This window comes from Oxyura jamaicensis, chromosome 3, assembly GCF_011077185.1.
Source record: "Oxyura jamaicensis isolate SHBP4307 breed ruddy duck chromosome 3, BPBGC_Ojam_1.0, whole genome shotgun sequence".
NCBI classification, from domain to species: Eukaryota; Metazoa; Chordata; class Aves; order Anseriformes; family Anatidae; genus Oxyura; species Oxyura jamaicensis.
The window spans coordinates 81,628,591-81,639,369 of NC_048895.1; the positions used below are offsets into that span (position 1 = coordinate 81,628,591).

The window sequence follows — 10,779 nt, forward strand, 5'->3', positions numbered from 1 at the left end:
GAAGGAATACAACAATGGCATGGTATCCAGCAATTAATAAAGCTACAGTTTCTGTATTTTGGTGCATTCCAAAAGGATTCAGTAACCACCCTGTAGTCTATAGACAAAAATGACAGCATTGGATGCTAAAAATCAACTTCCTTTAGAGAGTTGGAAGAATTCCTACAGCTCATGGAATATGCTTATTTGTAAATAACATACCACAGAAATGCAAACCACTGAGCAGTAGCATTGAAAATATTGGGGAGGTCTGAAATGAGTAACCATCTGACTGCAAAGGTGTATACTAATGTGTGTATTGGGTTGCTGGATAGCTCTTCTGCTCTGGTTATTGTTAATGAGCAGTAACCAGCTGCTTTGGCCAAAGGCTGCTCGTTCTCCACAAGTAACTGTAATTCAGTCTGTTGGATGTATCGGAAGCTGCAGAATGCTATTACGGAAGAACTTGATGGCTTTCAACAAAATTGCTTATTTTTATTAAAACAAACCATGCTGAGAAGGGTAGGTATTCCTATGTGCAGTGTCTTGTACATGCTCTTTCTTGAATAAAGAAGGATGTGAAAAACCTGCTAGCTGTTGCCCATGAGGTTTGTAGTCACTTACGGTATTCCTTGGCAGCTTGTACTTCGCAAGAACAGCGAAGGCGCAGTCTGGCCTTGCTGTGCTGGCTGGTACAGGATGTACTGGCCCTGTGACATTCCACTGTGCTTGACTGACTCCTGGACAGTTCAAACTCTGCTGATGATTATGCACTTCAGAAGTGTGGAGGGATCAGTCTCCATCTTCTGTCCACAGCATTTTTATGAGGAGATTGTGATGCTGTTGACAGCATTTGGTGAAGCTACTTAGATGGTAAGTAAAATTGCAAGCCTTCACAAGGTCACATTCACTTGTCTTCTGGGGTGGGATGGAGGGCATGGGAGGAGGAAGATCTTGAAGACAAGAGAAATGGTAATACAGCAGCAATATCTGGTAAGTAGCATCTTAGGTATTCTGGAAGGATCTGTTCATAACTCACAAAACATTGGAGGGTAGGAAGAGCATTTTTATGGTATGTTTTTGGAGTGTAAAGGTACCGTAAAGGTACTTTTTGTTGATGCTAACATGAAGCTAGTATCACAGAAGCTTTTGAGGAGATTTCTGCCATGTGTATGTCTAGTAAAATTGGTGGGGATGTTGATTTGTGCTCAGAAGACTAGAGAGTTCGAGGATTGTGGGTAATGCTTCAGGTACTCCTAAGTACTTCACATGAGTCTTAAAAATCTTACAAAACATTACTTGGATGTTCTCTGATGTAGAATTGGCAGTATTAGACAAAAGGTGGCAGGGAATCATGCTGCATCTGTGTATCAGATGGTGGAAGCCTGTCAGTGAACAGGGTTTGATCATGAGAAAGATGCGTACTTGGTGTAGAAAAAGGTGGATGTGGTCTGTGATGAGCCTATTAGCTGCTAGCTGCAAACCTATCACTACAAATACTCATGGGGCTGCAGAATATGGTAACCGAGCAAAAATGTGCATTGGCTGTACAGAAAGAAATGTTTGGAAAACTTAACAAATAATTGTAATCATGAGGCTTTACCTTAGAGGTTTCAGAATATGACTATCATAGAAGGTGTAGGAAACTGTTAATTTTGAGAAAAATAGTTGAAATAGCTTTTTTGTTCAGAAAGGGAGGGGAATAATGTTCGCAAACCACTTGTAGGTCTAGTTCTGGTACAGTGGTTTTGACTGATAGGATACGTATCCTTATCTCAATTTGTTTGTCTAGTTATGCCATGTATTCTAAACTCATCACATGCCGACACTTCTATGTGCAAAGGTACACTGAAGTTCTACAAAATATCGTGCTGTATATAAAGTTCCAACTTCAGATTTTGCAGTAAACAATATGAAAGTACTTTCGCTTTTTATGCTTTAAATAGTTGGTAAAATCTTGCATTAACCGTCCCTCGTGCTGAACTTCAGTGTCACGAGAGCATTGGGCTGTGATCCAAGAAAGCAGTGGTCAGACAAACTTTGTTCTGGAATATTGCTGTGTCTTAGTAACTGGGCAAAAGTATCAGCATTCTCCTGAGTGCTTACAAATGAGAATGAGTATCTTGCAAATTCAATGAAGATACAAGAGTGGCTGTGCATAAATGTCTTGGGAGGTTTTGTCTGGAGAATTTGTCTCGCTTGTGGAGACTAATCATAAAGAGTTCAGAGTGAGTAAACTTAAGGTAGCTGTAGTTAGCTTTGCATAGCACCCATACTGCAAAGCAAGTTGAAAACACTAACAAATTCTAGTGAAATCTCAGCGTACTGTCAGGCCATCAGTCTGCAGAGGGGAGTGCTGCCTGGGCTGCACCTGGTGTGCCAGCCTGTGGGGCTGCTGCCTTCTTTCAGACAGGTTCTTAATAGTATAAATATGCTGTATAAACCTTGGCTATGAGTTTTACTTATAAAGATGGATGCTGAAATCAATAGCTGGTAGGTGATAAGTTCCAAAGGTAGAAGCTCAACAGGTTTTGAAGGGTGGTCTCTATCACTTGAGACTGTCACAGCAGACTGAGCAGTGTTAAACTTTGCCCATGGAAAGGAATTTTTTGTTGGTGAGCATTTAACCCTGAGCTTGCCTTAGTAATTTTTCCTGTATACCCCTTCCCACAGTTGAGAGGACAGCATTTGAGTTGTATTTTGGAGCATGAATGAAGTTGGCAGGTGAATGTTACCTCCAGGTGAGTGGAGTGCAGGTGGAAACTTTTATGGGCTATGTGTCTATGGCCAGTGATCTGTGTTCTACGTATTTTTATTAGAACCATTAGTTTGCTTGTCTGCTTTCCTTAGATATACACTGGAAAATAAAATTACTTCCATTTTCTCAAATGTGTTTTTTTAGTTTTTTTTTGTTTTGTTTTTTAGTTTTTCAGTCCAGTTATGCTATCAGAGCTATGAAGACAGTGCTCCTCAGCCATTGTTTCAAACTTCCTGCAGGCTCCGGAGGACAAAGTAGTATTTTATGCTCAGAATAATGGCTGTATTGAGTTAGACAAAATCTGCCTTGCTCAGTATTCTGTTTGAGAATGACCAGTATTAGAACCAGGAGAAGGACAGAGATCCTTTCCAGCAGCTTGCCTGGGAATTTCCTGAGGAGATCCTCATTTGTATTTGAATGCTACTTGGCAATTATGGCCCATCTCCATTTAAAAATGTGAAACATGAATGATTGAATATGGGTTGTAAGATGTGTGAGGGTGGTATATGTTTGCAACTCCAGGGAAATAGATGAGGGGAGCTAGGAGAGGCTCAAGTAAGCTTTTTTATTATTTGAAGCTGTCCTAACTGTCCACTGATCTTGATTTCAGCTCTTAACCCTAATGAAAACGGCAATTAGTGGAGTCCAGTTAAGGACCTAGAGCTAGTCCAGGAGCTATGTCAGAAGTGGAAACTTAGACTACTGATGCATCTTCTTACCTTCAGTATGCCTGAGCTGTACTTCAGCCTTCTCATAGATTGCTACCCCCACAGCACAGTGTTTTCCTTGGGATTGGATTTCCCTGTAACTGAAGGAGCGTTGTCTGTGCAATGGCAGTTTTAGGGTTGCAGGTGGAGAGCCATTAGTGAGGGTCAGTCACTGTGTAGTGAAAAGAAGCTAACAGATGAGTGAACTCTCCTGAGTGAACTGAAGTAGGACAAATGCTCAGGCTTTATTTTGAAACTGGTAAGTTGAGTGGAAAGTAAAGGTTGTGTTTTCAAATATCTGAAGATCATTGGAGAGGAAGAAAATACGGCTGCAATGTACTGTCACTTGTTTGTTACTGCTAACAAGAAGCTTGGTTTGTGGGAATTCTCCCCCTGCTTCCTGTTCTACAGCTCATAAACCACATGTAGAAAGCTCAGCAGCAGGAATAGGAGTTACCTTCAGAACATCTTAAAACAGTGGTTTTGATAGGCTATCAGTGAGATCACTGAGAATGCTCCCTCCCATGAAGTTTTCTGGGGAAACAGTATCTGTTTTTTTGAAAAAAAAAAAAAATGAAGTACTCTTATAGCTGCCAGAAATAGCTTGTCTTAATTCATATGCCTTTGAAATTCTGTTGCTAGTTAGGTCCTATTCAGCATATTTTCTGCTTATTTGGAGTGCAGGCTCTCAGGTCACTGGAAGCCTTCTTTTTTCCCTATGTAAAAGGGATCTTTACATGAAGACCTTCAGGCAGCATTGACTTCAGGGTGTTTTTGCCTAGTTAGTCAAACACTAAATGAAAATTCACACTAAATGAATCAAAAAGGAGATGCTCTTGAGAATGAAGGTTTCATGCTCAAAATCCATACTACTGCATCTTAAAGCAGTATGACCAGCTTAACGTCTTACCTTAGTGAGGTTCCCTCTAGGGCTTGCTGCCTTGAGGCAGCAAATTTGAGGCTGTAACATACTGTGGGTGATGTCCTGCTTTGACCTGTTTGGTTTCAGGTTTCACCTCTAGCCACAGTTACATGGAAAGTCTTTGAGCAGTATGTTTTTAACGAGCTGTGGTGTAAGGACCGTGGACTTTGTGATGGCCATTACCTGACCAACTTCAAAAGAAAAAAGCCTGTTAGCTGGGATTTGAGTTGAGGAAACTTGACAGTGACCAAGACTACTGCCTATGTTTTATCTTCACCTACCTTTAAAAAAAAACATGTACCAAGACAAGGTTTTCTGTTGCTCTCAGCTGACTGTTGCAAGAGTGTTCTGGTCTTACCTTCTGAAAGAAATGCTGCTTTTTCTAGAAGTCTAGTCTGGGCTTTCTAGTTATATGACCTCTGAAGTGTGATCATGAAATATTGAAGTATTGATTTTCAACTAGGAAAAAGCTTTTAAGCTGACAATAGGTGTATGCATATTCATCTCTCCTGAATCTGTAATTTCTACAGCTGCTGCAGTAGATCTTTCAAAGCTTTGGGCTATCTCATGGTGAGCTTTCTTACTCAGTCAAGACTGGAATCTTGGTGTCCAAAAAGCATCAGCTCTGTCCTTATCTCCTCAATATCTCCATCTTTTGTACTACTGCTGCGTTAATCTGTCCTGTATTGCTTTTCTGAAGCAATGTCCTAAGGAGAAAAATAACAGTATAAAATTACAAGAGGTAACGACAGCTGTTCAGTATTAATTGTGGGAAGGCTGTAAGAGCAACAGCATGTGAAACCAGCAAAGGGAAGAAAAGTCTCTGGGAAGCTTTCCTGTATGGGACTCAAGGATGTAGTAATAAAATTGAGGCACCTTTGTGCTGTAAAAATGAGACAAGTTGCTGTAATTGATTTGACTTGACACTGTGATTGACTCTTCAGAGGTCAGGGACAGCCTGCAGATAAGTTGCTGATTTAGTAGCTTGCAAGTCTATGAACAATGGCAGCTAGCTGGGAATCAGGTTGTTTTAGATGTAGGAGAGAAACATCTCCTTCTGTACTGATATTGGGCACTCCGTGCCTGAAGTTTCCAGGCAATAAAGTAGTGGTTACAAAAAGGTGAAAGGTGAGTTCACTTTTTAAATAAACTCACACTGTATCAAGGCAAAATACTGTTCTTTTGTAGTGTTCTTAACAAGAAAATAGTTCTTAGAAAGGTTTTAATTTTGCACAACTAGGCTCTAAATTTGCTCTTTTTGCCTTGACTATTTTGAGGGCTGGCTAGGGAACAGGCACCTCATAATCATTAAAGAGGCAGAAATGTACTGTGACGATAACTAGTCTACAGCAGCAGCAAAATAAGTATCAGCAGAATTGGCATCCTGCCCTGAAACTAAGCATTTTGAGCTTCTTCTGGAGCTTCCATTAGCAGCGTGATGAAGAGGCTTTTAAAAAAAAATCCTGGTCTGTCTTCATATACAGTCCAATCTTACCTCTTACTTGGCTGCTAAAATAACAATGCTGATTTCTTTTTTGGTTTGGGCCAAGCTGCAGAAAGTTCCGTGAGATTGATCTGCTTTCTGTGGTTGGCTGAGATGCTGCCCCTTTCACTGGGCTTTTTGAATGAACCAGACCTTTATATGAACTTAGCCTTTTTGACTTGGGAGGCTTGCTTGCCAAGGACTCTTTGACTGGCAAGTGAGAGTCAAAAAGAGCCTGGGAGGAGGAGGAAATGCTGGTGGGTTATCAACACAGAACCATCAGCCAGAGGCTGGAAGAACCCATCTGTGGTATCTTGTGTAAACTGTAGAAAGCAGGTGAACTGCTAAGCTGGAATGTCTCATGTTTGGTTTTGAAAGGTATTCGCATCAGATGTGCATAGCTTATAGGAATGTTTCCACCTTAATAGCATTCCTTGCACACTTCTGGTTCCAGGCTTTTTCCATTGTGTGCTTAGACTGGAAGGGTCCGTAACATTTTCAGATAAAGATTCCTGTGCGCCTTGCTTACTGCCTCTTCTGGCCTCAGCAGATCTGTATCAATACTGGTCTGGAAGTGGTAAATGGCTCTCACGCATTAAATTTGCTCACTTGGACTGGTCCTTTAATGGAATTTGAAAGTAATTAAACGTTTGCACTAAAACATTTACATGTTAGTATAAATGAGCACATTTATATGAGAGCTCTTCCTAATTTTTCTTGAAGGGCATAAGCTATTGCTGTGGATGTGGCAGTACAATCTAAAGCCACAAACTGGAAGAGATGAAACTGTAGAAGCTCCAGCAGCTAACTGTCATCAGTGATCTTCACTGGTTATTTTTATGAACATGCTCATATCTATATTGATCCTGCTAGAACCAGGAGGTGATGTATTAGCAGTAAAAATGTATTTGCACATAGTTGCATTGACTCCTCTCCACTGTTGTGGATGTTACTTATCATTCAAGTATTGCTGTCCATCAGTACAGAAATACTGGAGAAGCCTGGAACCACTGGAAGTGTTTTGGTTAATTTGAACATGACATCTCTGAACATGTTTTATCAGTTGTGTATTTAAGTAGTAATAATGTGATAAGATTTTCTTAAAGTTGACCCTGGTAGATTAAAAATGACGCACTAATTATTTGTTGCTACTATTTTTAGAGGATCGAAAGAGTCACTAAGTTTGTTTTCTGGAGGCAGGTTGAATGAATAATGTTCATGTCCCCTACAGATCACAGGGGGATGAAAAATTAAGTAGCAATTTATTCTTTTAGTGCCCAGTTGCTAGGTAAAATTAAAATTTAGCTTCCCTGAAGAAGAAAAGAACTGCTTACCTCTAGCAGCATAATGCAGCAGTAATAGTCCTACCCATATTAAATTAGAGGATTTGTTCAGGTTTGAGAACAGGTTATGTTGCTTGCACTGCCCTGTGCAAAACTATGAAGAGATGTTTGGTTAGCTCTGCCTGAGCTGGAAAAGAAAAGGGTAAACTTTGGCATGTCTGCCAGCTGAGGTAGCTTAAGATCCAACTCCAGTATCTTCTTATCAAGTGTAGAGCGGGACTTCCAAAAAAAAAAAAAAAAAGACTTGAAAAGCAGTGAGCAGGGGCTGGGGTACTGATAGTAGTAGTTCCTCATCCTTGCACGCTTGCCTGTAATTTGTGCCGTAAATGGAGAACTCCCTTAGTGCTGTGTGCTCCAGACATCTTTAAAAACATGAATGCAGTCACACAAAAGGTTCTATTATCTGCCCCTGGGATCTGCAGAAATGCTGCACTTGTGTAGTCACTTCTGCCTTGTACCTGGCAAGGAGTGTGTGGGGGGGAGGAAAACAGCCAGTCTTACAGGGACTTGGAAGGTGCGAGGTTATTTGGGCTCACCCATGCTTGAAAGAATGTTTAGGTTGTTTTTACGTGTTAAGTAGTCTGGAACACTTCACCGGAAAGCTGTGTTGCAACTGCTGCATCAGGCACTTTCCCTCCTGGATAATCAGCAATGTCATTACTAGTCAAACAGGCTGGGGACATGAGTCCAAACGCTGCCATCTGACCATGCTGTGCTGTCTGCCTCTGCCTTAGGGCTGCAGAACAGTCCCCTATAGGACTGACCGGGCTGTGCTGCGTCCTCCTGGAAAGGTTCTTGGACCTGGGAGGGAATGGTCTCCAACCTAGTGACATGCTGCCTGGGTTTGGGGATGGGCTGAATGCACGAAGTAACCAACCTGGGCTTAGGCGATCCCAGTTACCCCTCTCCTCCTGTGCCACCCTTCACTTTTTGGTAAGCGTACCAAATCCTGGAAGGCTTGTAGCAGCTAGTCAGGATGGGGATGTTCGGGTGCTGCTGTACAAGGGAGGCAAGAGGCAGGTCCGGATGTGTGCTTGGGGTGGAGGAAGATCTGAATCGAGCCATTGGTTCTGCCTCGACACTTAGCTTATGGCTCTGCTCCGCAACTTGCAGCCTCAGCACTTGGCTGCCTCCCACTGTGTAAGTGGATGGGGCAGCACTGGTGTCCTGAAGTGACTTTGGGGTGCTCCCAAGTCGGATACTTAGGAGGAATGGTCTCTGCAGTCCTCTGCACGACTCCTTAGGTCCTTCCTATAAAACAAAATGCACTTGGATGTGGTGGAAACCATTTTCTCCAGCCCCTGCTCTATTCTGAAAACTGCTGGGGGGAGGGAAATGCAGCTAATGCTCTCACTTTGCTTAATGCCTTCTCTCTTCTTTCCATGGAGCTTTGCCAGGCCCCGAACTAAGGGTAACATCTGATGCTGTAGTGCACCAGGTGCTGAGAGGAATAGGGCAGAGAAGGCAGGAGTAGTGGAACAAATGTTCATACCCACAGCAATAGTAAAGCAGTGATTTTTTTTTCAGTTATGTAAGTCCCTTCCCATAGTCCCCTCACCGTTGATAAGCTTGTGAGCTCTTTGCATTGGAAATCTGTGGTCTGTAGGTCTGTAGTGGGATGAGGAATATGTAATTAGAGGGAATCTGGAGGAAGAAGAACATTGGCATGCATATTTCTGCAAGACATGGGGAGGACTTGAGATGAAAGGAACTGATGAGCGATTGCTTTGTTGAGGCAGACAGAAGAGTTAAGAGCAGTATTTGATCTCTGGTAGTGGGCATTAGCAAATGGAAAAATGCAAAACCGGGGCAAGCATAGGTAGGAGTACTCCCTGGTATGTTCTTACAGCCTACACCAACTGTTGTTGCAGACCTCAAGTTGGGGTGACCTCTGCGTTATAATGATACTGGATGGGAGTTTGTTAGGCTAAGTACTCTTTGGGTTTATGGAAATGCCTACAGTTTCATGTGGTGATGAATTCTCCTGTTCCAGGTGTGTAGGAGTGGCTCTTGTTTTGGGCTTGCAGGTTCATTTGGTGCCTCCTACTTCCACTGGAAGTTTTCTCCATGCCACTTCTGACTTTGTAGGCCACTGTTATGTTCTCTCATTTGTCTCAGCCCTGTTGAAGAGCCCTTCAACAGTTTAGTTATGCTAGCAGTGAAAACCAGCTCTTGAGTGTTCTTGTTATGCTTTTTTTTTTTTTTAATGCAGGTTCCTCTTCCACATCCTTTAAGTGGAGGAATTTGAACTGCATGCAGTGTTAAAAAGGCTGGCACAATGTGGATCTATAAAATGCAGTAATCTCTTCTGGCTTGTTCCTTATCCTTTCTGAGTACCAAATTGTAACACTTCTTTTTGCTGCTAAGCAAAGGGCATTTATAGTTTCCTTCCAAATCTCAGCATCCGTTTTCAGAGTGACAATAGTCTGGGATGGCTTTGAGTTGGCATTTCTATATACACAAGCAATTTTGCTGGTTTTGTGTGCATGCAAAAATAGTGCTCTACTACTCCACTCGTCTTTCAATACTTGTTTTAACCTATAGTATGGAGCAGAATGCACTGAATTCTACAATAATTGCTCTGAATCCGTGACTGATAAATTAAAGTCCTGCAATTCAAATTAGGAAAAAAATGCTAAAGGTATTAATGGAATGCGAACTAAAATGTTTTGTAACTTCTGCTGTGCCTTCCTTTCACAATGTCAGCTCTGGGATGTTTGATTTTGCCTGGGGGATGTGTCTATATGCATGGTGGGGGGACACTGAATGGAGGGAAGAACAGGTATTGGGGAGAAGGCCCTCAAAACATGCACCTCACAGAAATGAGCAGTCCAGTACTCTCACTGGCACTGTTTCTATAGCAGAGGAGCAGAAAGGGAGAGAAGCACTTCAGAAGGGTTGTTTCAAGTCTTGCTATATGAAACTATACTAAATCAAAACCAGAGCAAGTGGCTGTGCTGCAACAGATGTAGCTCAGGGCACTTGTATTGCTCACTCCCTGTAATGATACTCGCTGTAGGACCAGCGATCCACCCCTCTACTCGTAGGCAGTGTGTTTCAGAGCTTGGATATACCTAGTTATAGGGGTAAGCCTACACTTAGGAGTTAAACACTTCTTGTTACAGTGAGTTGTCATCAAATTTTCAAGTATATGAAGTGAAGCCCTTAGTGCAAATCCAAGTCACCAAGTAAGTGTCTGCAAATGTTCCAGGCAGCCTGACCCCAGTCCCCCCAGTAGATGTTCTGTGTGACTCAAGAAAAAGCAAACTTCACAATTTCATGGATCCTTTTCTAGGCATAACACTTTTGTTTTCATCCTAATACTGAAGCTAATAACTGAGCTATTTTTATAGGAACTGCGTGTCCATCTCTGCCTCCTCATCTCTACACAAATTCAAAGGGTCAGTCAAGGGGCAGCAACTCTTGACTCCAGGTCAGCTATGATTTTAAATAGGCGTGCATGTCTGTTCACTGCATTTATCTTAGTCTTTTTATTGTTTTACTTCCATATTATGCAGGAAAATGAAAGTGCATAAAGCTAGCTTTCCCTTCTAAAATGGGCCTGAAAATGGGAATTACTTTCTCAG

At 42.0% G+C, this 10,779-nt stretch overlaps 1 long non-coding RNA gene across 1 annotated transcript; it reads left to right on the plus strand.

The window, feature by feature from the left end:
- Positions 1 to 879: 879 nt before the first annotated feature.
- On the plus strand, positions 880 to 2,797 carry LOC118164904. The gene is made up of 3 exons (XR_004749728.1): positions 880 to 892; positions 1,192 to 1,202; positions 2,537 to 2,797. It is a non-coding gene; the product is annotated as an uncharacterized LOC118164904 (long non-coding RNA).
- Positions 2,798 to 10,779: the final 7,982 nt, after the last annotated feature.